Source organism: Protopterus annectens, chromosome 1.part1, assembly GCF_019279795.1.
Source record: "Protopterus annectens isolate FY-2018-M chromosome 1.part1, PAN1.0, whole genome shotgun sequence".
In the NCBI taxonomy this organism is placed as follows: domain Eukaryota; kingdom Metazoa; phylum Chordata; order Ceratodontiformes; family Protopteridae; genus Protopterus; species Protopterus annectens.
The window spans coordinates 1,654,232,075-1,654,244,300 of NC_056726.1; positions in this window are offsets into that span (position 1 = coordinate 1,654,232,075).

Sequence of the window (12,226 nt, forward strand, 5' to 3'; positions counted from 1 at the left end):
CCTGCCTTTTGAACCTGGTTGACTTCTTCAAAACAGTCACCAAGGCCATAGATGAAGGGAAGGTAGTCCACACAGCCTATCTGGACCTCGCAAATGCATTTGACACAATTCCCCACTCGGGCATCATAGATAAGCTATCCAGCCTAAATATAAACCCCTATGTCACAAGATGGGTCGCAAACTGGCTCAAAGACAGAACCCACAGAGTCAGAGTTGCTGGGGCCATGTCAGACTCAAAACCGGTCACAAGTGGCGTCCCACAAGGTTCTGTCCTGGGACCTCTCTTGTTCGGTATTTACTTTTCTGAGGTACAGGCCAATGTGGGAGGACTATGGCTCACCAAGTTCGCAGATGACTGCAAACTGGGCGTCATAATCGACTCTCCAGCTGACACAAACATCCTTCAAAAAGGTCTTGCAGAGATGGATAACTGGTGCCAGAGTCATGGTCTAAAGCTAAATGCCAAAAAGTGTATAGTCATACCCTTTGGCAAAAACAATGTGCCCACAAATTACCACATATGTGGTAACCCATTAAGTACAGAGAAAGTAATTAGGGATCTGGGGACCCAAGTTGATAGCAATCTCTCCTTTGACAACCACATTGCCAAAGTGGTTAGAAAGACCTTCTACATAGGCCACCTCATCATGAAAGGATTCACATCTAGATCAAGAGAGGTAATCGTGCCCCTTTATTCATCCCTCATCAGGCCCATCATAGAATACAATGCCCCCTTTGGCATGTACCTTACCCGACACCTGCAGCAATTAGAAAGACCCCAAAAGTACCTCACCAGGAGGATCAAGGGACTCAAACAGATGCCATGTGCTGCTCGGTTAAAAAAACTCCAGCTCTACTCAGTAGCATACCACCTACTTCGAGGCGATCTATGCCTGACATATAAAGCTATGTCCAACCCAGAATTAATGGACATGCTCCACCTCAGTAAATCTAAATCCCTTAGAGCCACGCGATCGAGGGACTTGAACCTCAGCACAGAAATAAATAGAACATGCTGGAGGGACAGATTCATAACCCAGAGGCTCCCTTCGCTCTGGAATAGAATTCCAATTCATGTTAGGCAGAGCACCTCACTGACTCTCTTCAAGAAGAATCTTGATGAGTGGATGGGGGATCGTAGGTTTGTCCCGGGGATTACTTCCGTGTCACTATTAGACAGAGGCACAGTAAACTAAACTTTAAAAAGGGCACAGTATACTCAAATCAAGGGGTGGCATAAGCCAAACACAATTGGGCTAGGCTTATAAATGCCCCAGGGCAGATAGCCTAGTATGAACCTATGAACCTATGAACCCATGAACTGAGCCTCTGTCAAGAAGAGCCAATTAAGTGATCCCAGGGGTGTATTTTCTGTTACCCATCCACTCGTCAAGGTTTCTCTTGAAGAGTGTTAGTGAAGGGCTCTGCCTAACATAGTAAGGGATTTTGTTCCAAAGCATGTGGAGTCTCTGTGACAGGAATCTATCCCTCCAGCATGTTCTATTTATTGTTGTGGTGAGGTTTAGCTTGCTAGAGCGAGTGGATTGCAGTGACTTGGATTTCTTTAGGTTGAGCATGTTCATCAATTCTGAGTTGGACATGGCTTTGTAAGTCAGGCAGAGATCCCCTCTGAGTAAGCGATATGCCACTGAGTACAGCCGGAGTTTTTCCAGTTGGGCTGCATAGGACATATGTTTGAGGCCGGTAATCCTCTTGGTGAGGTACTTTTCTGGTCTTTCCAGCTGTTGGAGGTGTCTTGTGAGGTACATCCCAAATGGGGCATTGTACTCTATGATGGGTCTGATGAGTGACGAGTAGAGAGGCACTTATAACCTCTTTATTTCTAGATGTAAATCCTTTAATAATTAGATGGGCTACATAGAAGGATTTCCTAACTACTTTGGCAATATAATTGTCAAAGGAGACATTACTATCTACCTGGGTCCCCAGATCTCTTATTACCTCTTCTGTATTAAAGGGGCTGCCACCTATGTGGTAATTCATGGGTGTTTTGTTTTTCACAAATGGGATGACTGTATTTTTTGGCATTTAACTTGAGACCATGACTTTGACACCACTTGTCCATCTCAGTAAGGCTCTTTTGGAGAATGTCCGTGTCAGCCAGAGAGTCAGTTATGGCTCCCAGTTTGCAGTCATCGGCGAACTTGGTTAGCCATAGTCCTCCTGTGTTTTCCTGTACTTCTGAGAAGTATATGCCGAACAGTAGGGGTCCCAGGACCGAGCCTTGTGGGACACCACTTGTGACTGGTTTAGAGTCGGACCTGGAGCCCGCTATTCTTACCGTGTGAGTTCTGTCTGTAAGCCAGTTGGCAACCCATCTCGTGACATAGTGGTTTATGTTCAGGCTGGTGAGCTTTTCTATAATTCCCGACTGGGCGATGTCAGGGTAGGCTGTGTGAACCACCTTCCCCTCATCTATGGCCTTGGCGAATGTCTCAAAAAAGTCCACCAGGTTTAGTAGGCATGATCTGCCCTTAACAAAGCCAAACTGGGTTGGGTCAAGTGTTTGGAGTTTACCAATGTCTTTGTTAATGAGTTCCATGATGATGTGCTCCATAGCCTTGCAGACCAGGCTAGTTAGGCTTATGGGGCAATAGTTACCAGGGTCAGTTTTGGCCCCTCCTTTGTGGAGCAGAATAACCGTTGCTGTGCACCATTCTATGGGCATGTAGCCTGTGGAGAGGCTGAGGTTGAACAGTGTGTTTAGGTGGGGGGTTAGTTTGTTCTGTAGTTCGTGCAAGACGCAGACTGGGTCACCATCTGGCCCCATTGACGCTGTGCTTTTGGCTTTTGAAAGGGCTGTTTTCACCTGTGCGTCTGTGATTTCCATGACACTACACTTTTCTGGTATTGTTGTGAGCCCTTTTGGGGGTGAGAGGGGGTGAAGTTTGTACTGAATTTATCTGCCAGGATGTTGGCAATATCAGTAGGTTCAGTATATTTTGTGCTATTTTGCACTAGCTCAGAGCATATCTGCAAGTAGCCACTTAGATTCTTGACATAGATAAAGAAGGCTTTGTGGCTATTTTTCAAATCCTTGGCTGTTTTTCTTTCAAAGTTACCCTTGGATGATTTTATGAGGGTCTTTAGTTTCTTACTAATACTGATCAGGGATGTCTTTTCTTTTTGGGATTTGCTTTTTTTCTGAACTAGTTTCCTCATTCTATTGTATAGCCTGTTTATGGCTGGGGTCCACCAGACTGGTTTCCTTCTCTTTGGGGAGTGAGTCTTGGTTTTGCTAGGGATGGCACGATCCATGCATCCTTGTAGGTGCTCATAGAGTGCATTTGTAAAGGTTCCTGCATCTTGGACACTGTTATCCTTTTGAGTGGGGGCTGTGAAAATTACCACCTCTGTCTTAAGTAAGGTGAAGTTTGCTACAGAAAAGTTTTTCACTGTGGTTTCCTTGGCTGGGGGTGGTGGTGTTGTGTGACTATCCAGAATGATTAGTTTATGCTCTGATCTAACCAGTGATGGGTTGAACTCCGGTGCAGAACACCTGTCGCCCATGTTGGTGATGACCAGGTCCAATATGTTTTCACTTCTGGTAGGGAAGTTTACCAGCTGATCCAGGGCATTTGAGTTGATAAATTTCAGGAAGTGCTGGACCTGGGAGTTTGTACTTGAGTAGTTTTCCCAGTTAACGGTAGGGTAATTGAAATTGCCCAATATCAGGGTGTTCGGTAGGACCTTCATGTTTTCCAGTGTCTCCAAAAAGGCGGAGTGGTGGTCCTGGGTCATGGAGGGTGATCTGTAGCAGGCCGCAATTTGCATTGCAGATTTGCCCGATGTTAGTTGCACATGGATGATCTCAGTGGTATGCTGCGCCACTAACCTGGAGGTGTAGCTATCCATGATGAATATGGATACACCTCCTCCTTTTGTGTTTCAATCCATGTTCTGTGGCCGAAATGTGTGGTTTGAGTTGTAGCCCGGTAGTGCTGGGGTGCTCTGTGGTGCATTGAACCAGGTTTCAGTTACTGCACAGATGTCAACGTTCTCCATACTGAGGAGTGCTTTGAGAGCATGCCTTTTGAGATTTAAACTCCTGGTGTTGAGTAGCATAACCTTCATGTTTTTATTTGTGCTGTTTATGGAGGTAGGTTTGACTTTTGAGTTTTGTCTAAAAAAGGCACTATGGGGGCAGCAAGATCCTTGGCCAGTATTCAAAAGCCTAGGGGTGACAGGTGCAAGCAGTCTCCTGTGAAACAACGAGGCTTGTCGAGCATGTCGTCCCAGGCTGACAGACATTGGATCCCCTTTGAATGACACCAGAAGCTTAGCCAATTGTTGAAATTGATAATTTTTTCTTTATACTGCAGTACAATTCTTGGTGTGGCCAGGATGCTACTCAGGGTCAGGGTCATACCCACCAGGGCTACATGATCAGAGAGCTCTTTCATGTCTCTTTTCATGTAGTCCAGGGAGGTACGTCTCAGGTCATTCACACCAACATGAACAATGACAGAGTCATATTTGTGCTTGTTCTGGAGTGACCTGAGTGCTTGTGTTATGTGGCGGATTCTGGCTCCCGACAGGCAGCTAACGGTAACCTTCTCCTTGTCCAGCCTAGAGAGTGGGACATCAGTGTGCCTGACTATAGAGTCGCCTATTACTCGTATGTTAGGTATGTTATTTTGCCTTAAGGGCCATGATTGTGCAGCACCCTGGAGGTGTAGCTATCCATGATGAATATGGATACACCTCCTCCTTTTGTGTTTCAATCCATGTTCTGTGGCCGAAATGTGTGGTTTGAGTTGTAGCCCGGTAGTGCTGGGGTGCTCTGTGGTGCATTGAACCAGGTTTCAGTTACTGCACAGATGTCAACGTTCTCCATACTGAGGAGTGCTTTGAGAGCATGCCTTTTGAGATTTAAACTCCTGGTGTTGAGTAGCATAACCTTCATGTTTTTATTTGTGCTGTTTATGGAGGTAGGTTTGACTTTTGAGTTTTGTCTAAAAAAGGCACTATGGGGGCAGCAAGATCCTTGGCCAGTATTCAAAAGCCTAGGGGTGACAGGTGCAAGCAGTCTCCTGTGAAACAACGAGGCTTGTCGAGCATGTCGTCCCAGGCTGACAGACATTGGATCCCCTTTGAATGACACCAGAAGCTTAGCCAATTGTTGAAATTGATAATTTTTTCTTTATACTGCAGTACAATTCTTTGTTTTGCCAGGATGCTACTCAGGGTCAGGGTCATACCCACCAGGGCTACATGATCAGAGAGCTCTTTCATGTCTCTTTTCATGTAGTCCAGGGAGGTACGTCTCAGGTCATTCACACCAACATGAACAATGACAGAGTCATATTTGTGCTTGTTCTGGAGTGACCTGAGTGCTTGTGTTATGTGGCGGATTCTGGCTCCCGACAGGCAGCTAACGGTAACCTTCTCCTTGTCCAGCCTAGTGAGTGGGACATCAGTGTGCCTGACTATAGAGTCGCCTATTACTCGTATGTTAGGTATGTTATTTTGCCTTAAGGGCCATGATTGTGCAGCACCCTGATTTTGTGTTTTATGTGTTGTCTGGTTTGGGACGGGAGGTGCAGGTTTTTTGGGTGTCTTCTTTGGAGGTCACTGATGCTTTTGCAGGTTTTTAATTAGAACCTCCAAGTATGATTTTGTGTATTTATGTGTATTTTTTGCCATTGCTGGTTTAGTAGGTCTGTGTGAGGCTGGAGGTGTGGTGCAAGTGCTAACCTTCTCCTCATGACTGTCTGTTCCAGTCTTGAGTGGAGAGACCTTAGCCTCCAGTTTGGCTGTATAATTGCATCTCTCACATATGTTAGTGTTTTGTGGTAGGAGGAGAGGGTTGTCTGTGTACATGAGGCAGTTGTAACATTGCCTCAGGATACCCAGGTTCACCAACTGGACTGGAGAGTATACCCGAAATTGCCCTTTGGTCATGCCTTAATAGTAGGGTGAGCTGCTTAGTCGCTTGGTTGGTGAGGGGTGAATAATGAGCCTCGCCCTGCTGGGCAATCAAGTGTCGGGGTATATTAGTGCTTGCTATTAGGTCTGAGCAAGTGCTGGACTGTAGGATGCTTTTTAAGTGCTTAGGTTGAGAGTTAGACTACTTTCAAGGGAAAAACTGGAGAGGAGACTTGGTGGAGCTGGGAATAATTTAGCCCTAGCTGACCGGCGTTGCTCGGGTGTGCAAAACTATACAAACATGGTTTTTACAGCAGGGAAATGAAAGAGTTAGAAATTAGCTCAAAATGGCCTATAAACTACTAACTTCTGGGCTGGAACCACTCCTCCAGGGACAGATGGCTGCTCATAGCTCCCTCTCTCACAGGTGAACAGAGAAACCTCCTTCTATCCAAGTAAGGTATGGGCAACTCAGAAACTTGTAACACAGCCCTGAATTCAGCACCGGCCTGAAAACTGGACTATACTAGCTTAGAAAGGTGGGAAACAAGGAAACATTATTTTGAAAAGATAAGACAAAAACAATAAAAAATAAACTTAAAACAGCTTTAAATAACTACAAACAGTAAAAAATACACTTAAAACAGCTTTAGATGACTACAAGCAATCAGAAAAGGCTTTTAAACAAATTACCCAATTAACCAGTAAAAAAATCTCAAAACTAAGCCCTGTTCCTGTAGTCTTCAATCAGACAAGTTCTAACTGCACACCCCTGCCACTGGGGTGCAGGGGAACCTTCTCCAAGAAAGAAGGCCTGGATTAGTGTTCAAGTTATACAAACAAAGCTAGATTCAGCAGGCATGAATCTAGTTTATGCAACAGCAAACAAGGCACACCAATTTCAGTAAGAAACAGTTCAAATATGCAGGCACTATATGCCTCTAACCAGAAATTTCCAGCGCAGAAGGGCAGAGTCCAGCCATAAGAGTGCAGACCACAAACCTTCTTAATGTAAAATGACTGGCCTGAAGCCCAAGTACTTATACCAGAACTAATACACTTTTAGAATAACAGACACTGAAATGTCAATCAGCAGTTCCCAACTTAGAAGGATGTAAGCTACCTGTCCTGCCACAACAGTGCAGACCACAAACCTTCTTAATGTAAAACATCTGGTCTGAAGCCCAAGTGCTTAAACCAAAAGGCTTAGAATGATAGTTTCACCAAGCAGTAATAAATACAATTGAGTCACCAAGCAGTAATAAATACAATTGAGTACTTTTAAGATGATGCAAAAGCAAAATAAAGTAATAAAGTAGGAAGAAATGAGGAAATGAGATGGGCCCAGGATGAGTATCCAAATGCAAATTTACAAGTGGGGCGGGCAGTTTCAAAGCCACCAAGATTAACACCAAAACAAAAGCAGGGAGAGTAGGTGGGGAACTAACTGAAAAAACAGAGCCACAACTTCCAGCTAGATAGTATTCAATGCAACAAAAATAAATACATTTAAATGCTGTATTATTTGAAAAAAGTGCAGATAAAGATTTACTTATATTCACTTATACATCCACTTGATTGCAGGTAGGTCTTAGCAGGCCAAAGCTCACAGTTTAAGTAGAAAATAATCCAAAATGTACCAAAATGCAGAAACCTAATATCAATGAAGTGAAACTACCCCCACTTATCACTGGCTATGCAGAAATTCTAGCAAGTACTAAATTCTAACAAACATTAACTGAAAAAACAGAGCCACAACTTCCAGCTAGATAGTATTCAATGCAACACAAACAAATTCAGTGGGCACAAAGCCTGAGGTGAGGCTATGATTGAACATGGTGCTTAGGTGGGGTGCCAGTTAATTCTGTAGTTCATGCAGAACGCAGCCTGGGATGTTTTCAGTTCCCATGGATGCTGTGTTCTTGGCTTTGGAGAGTGTGTTTTTTCCCTGTGCAGCCGTGATTACAGGAACTTTGCATTCTTCTGGCATAGAGATGGGCCCTTTAGAGGGTGGGTGGGGGAAGGGGTAAAGTTAGCACTGAACCTATCTGTCAGGATGTTGGCAATAGTTGGTTTTGTATATTTAGTGCCATTGTGCTGTAACTCAGAGCAGATCTGAGTGTTGCCATTGAGATTCTTGACATAGCTATAGAATGCTTTGCGGTTGTTTTTAGAATCAGTGGCAATTTTGTTTTCATAACTAGCTTTGGAGGATTTTATGAGGGATCTCAGCTTCTTACTGAGGCTGACCAGGGAGTTCTTCCAGTCATGAGATTTTACTCTTTTTTGCAACAGTTTCTTTCTTCTGTTGTAGAGTTTGTTTATGGCAGGGAACCACCAGATTGGTTTCCTTTTTTTGTAGGATTCATCTTGGTTCTGTTAGGGATAGCATGATCCATGCACTCGTGTAAGTGCTTAGAAAGTGCATTTGTGTAGGATTCAGCAGTTGTACCTCTATTGTCCGTCTGCATGGGTATTATGAAGTTTGCCACTTCTGTCTTAAGAAGCGTGAAGTTGGCTTTGGAGAAATTATTTACGGTGGTTTCCCTAATGAGGGGTGGAGGCGGGATGTGGATGACTAGGCTGATTAGCTTGTGGCTGGATCTGACCAAAGAGGAACTGACCTTTGGTGCGGAACATCGGTCGCCCATGTTGGTAATGACCAGGTATAGGATATTGCTGCCCTTGGTGGGGGTGTGGATAAGTTGATCCAAGGCGTTGGAATTTATGAATTCCAGAAAACGTTGAGCAAAAGAGTTGGTACATAAGTAGTTTTCCCAGTTAATGGTGGGGTAGTTGAAATCACCCATTATTAGGGTGTTGGGTTGTACCCTGATATTTTCCAGTGTATCAAGAAATGAGGAGTGGGAATCCTGGGGCATGATGGGGGATCTTTAGCAAGTTACAATTTGGATTGTGGTCTTGTCCATAGTTAGTTGCACTTGGATAATCTCGGATGCATTATGTTGAGCAATTAGCCTGGAGGTGTGGATATCCTTAATGAAAATGGACACGCCTCCACCTTTAGTGTTTCGGTCCAGGTTAGGTGGCTGAAAGGTGTGGTATGAATTATAGCCTGGTAATGCAGGAGTGCTCTCTGGAGCATTGAACCAGGTCTCTGTCACTGCACAGATGTCGATGTTCTCCATTTTAAGGAGTGCCTCGAGTGAATGGATTTTGAGGTTTAAACTTCTAGCATTGAGTAGTATTACCCTCATATTTTGTTTACTTGTACATGTTATGGTGGTGAATTTGTCATTTGAACCTTGCCTAAAAAAGGCACTATAGGGGTGGCAAGAACCTTAGCCAGTGTGCAGAATCCCAAGGGCGACAGGTGCAGGCCATCTCTGGCAAAGCATCATGGTCTGTCAATCATGTCATCCCAGGCAGACAGATACTGGATCCCCTTAGAATGACACCAGAAGCTTAGCCAATTGTTGAAGTCAATCATTTTGTCCTTGTACTGTGGTATCATTCTGGGTGATGGCAGGATGCTACTCAGGGCTAGGGTCATACCTGCCTGGGGTACAAGATCGGAGAGCTCTTCCATGTCTCTTTTCAAGTAGACCAGGGAGGTACGTCTCAGGTCATTCAACCAACATGGACAATGATGGAGTCTTATTTGTACTTGTTGTGGAGTGACCTGAGTGTGTGCATTATGTGGCGGATCCTGGCACCTGACAGACAGCTGACAGTAACTTTCTGCTTGTTTAGCCTAGTGAGTGGAACATCAGTGTGCCTGACTATAGAGTCACCTATGACTAGAGTGTTGGGTATGTTTTCATGCCTTATGGGCTGTGGTTGAGTGGCACACTGAGTTTGTGGGCTATGTGTCATTTGGGTTGTGTTGGGGGTGGAGGTTGCATGCATTTCTGCTTTGGAGGTCTTTGTTGCTTGAGCAGATTTTTATTTAGAGCCTCCATGAATGTAGGTGTGTGTTTTGTGTTGCTATGTGTGTGTTTTGGTGGTGTAGGTTTTGAGGGACTATGTGATGAGTGTGGTGTGGTACAAGTGATTACCTTCTCCTCTTGACTGTCTAGTCCAGTCTTGGGTGAAGAGAGCTTTGCTTCCAGTTTGGCTATATAAGTGCATCTCTCACAGGTTGTAGTGTTGGGTGGTAGGAGGAGAGGGTTGTCTGTGTAATATCTTGTTAATCCAGTAGGAACTCATAACAATATAATTGCTCCCCTAATTTGAAAGAGTTAATTAAGTCAGTTTCAGCTGCTAGTAAGGACTGTCCTCAAAAATATTCACAATAATAATCATTATGGTGGTGACTCAAAAAAGTGAAAACTAAATCTGCAACCAGTAAATCCCCTGTGTTATATTTTTACATTGCTTTAGCTTATATTAATATGCCTGTTGTATCCTACAAATAGGTTCATGGTGTACTAGGCTAATGGCCCTGGAGCCTTTACAAGCCGAGCCCATAGGATTACCCTGGCATTATGTCATCTGACCTTAGTTGCCAGTGCCTCTGTCGAGTAGAGCCACTGGAGTGATCCCCAAGGTGAATTTTCTATTTCCCATCCACTCATCAAGATTTCTCTTGAAGAGGGCCAGTGAAGCGCTCCACTTGACATGTATGGGAAGTCTATTCCATAGCATGGGCAGTCTCTGGGTTATGAACCTGTCCCTCCAGCTTGTTCTGTTGATTGTGGTAATGAGGTTGAGGTCTCTGGAGCATGTAGTGTGGAGGGATTAGGATTTCTTTAGATGTAGAATTTCTAACAGAGCTGGGTTAGACATGGCTTTGTATGTCAAGCAGAGATCACCTCTAAGTAGGTGATATGAGACAGAGAATAGTTGGAGTTTTTTGAGTCTGTCCATATAGGACAAATGTTTAAGGCCTAGGATCTTCTTTGTGAGGTATGTATGTGGCCTCTCCAGTTGTTGCAGGTGTTTAGTGAGGTACATGCAAAATGGGGCATTGTACTCGATGACTGGCCTAATGAGGGAAGAGTAGAAAGAGACAATGACCTCTTTCTTCCTGGATGCAAAACCCTTAGTAATAAGATGTGCCACATAGAAGAACTTTCTGACTACAGTGGCAATGTGGTGATCAAAAGAGAGGTTGCTGTCAACCTGTGTCCCCAGATCTCTTGTAATGCCTTCTGTGTTCAGTGGACTACCATCAATGTGGTAATTCACGGGAACTGGGTTTTTCCCAAAGGGGATGATGACACATTTTTTGGCATTGAGCTTAAGGCCATGGTTCTGACGTCAGTCATTGGTCTCAGTGAGGCCTTTCTGTAGGATGTCAACATCACTTTGGGTTGGAGAGTTAATTATGGCTTCTAATTTGCAATCATCTGTGAACTTTGTCAGCCAGAGTCCCTTCGTGTTGGCCTGGACTTCAGAGAAGGAGAGGACCCAGGACTGAACCCTGTGGGACTCCACTCAAGACTGGTTGGCAGTCTGACTTGGAGTCAGCTACTTTCACACTGTGCGTTCTGTGAGCCAGTTTGCAACCCACCTAGTGATATACGGGTTGATGCTTATCTTAGTGAGTTTTTCTATGATTCCTGAGTGGGGAATGGTGTCAAAGGCCTTGGCCAGATCAATGTAGGCTGTATGAAGCACCTTGACTTCATCCACAGCTCTGGTGACTGACTCAAAGAAGTCAACCAGATTGAGCAGGAATGATCTACCCTTCACAAAACCAAACTGTGTGGGATCCAGGATTTGGAGATTCCCTATATCTTTTTTTAATAGGTCAATGATGATGCTTTGCATAATTTTGCATATCAGACTCGTCAGGCTAATGGGGTGATAGTTCCCAGGGTCTATAGTCACTCCTCCTTTGTGAAGAGGGATGACTGTAGCAGTGCACCATTCGGTAGGGACAAAGCCTGAGATGAGGCTGTGATTGAACAGGGCACACAGGTGAGGTGCCGGTTCACTCTGTAGTTCATGTATAACACAGCCAGGGATATTGTCAAGTCCCATAGAAGCTGTATTCTTGACCTTGGACAGTGCTGTTTTAACCTGTGAAGCAGTAATACTGGGTGCCTGCCAAGCTACTGGTATTGTGATCGGTCCATTGGTGGGGAAGGAGGGGTAAAGTTGGCACTGAATCTGTTGGCCAGTATATTGGCAATATCTGTTGGCTCATTATAGTAGGTGCCATTGTGAAATAGCTCCGAGAAAATCTGGGTATTGCCGTGGAAATTCTTTACATACGTATAGAAGATCTTGTAGTTGTCTTTACTATCTGCTGCAATTCTGTTTTCATAGCTAGCTTTAGAAGATTTGATGAGAGATCTCAACTTTTTGTTGAGGCTGATAAGGGAGTTTTTCTAGTCTTGGGACTTCACCTTATTCCGCATCAGTTTCC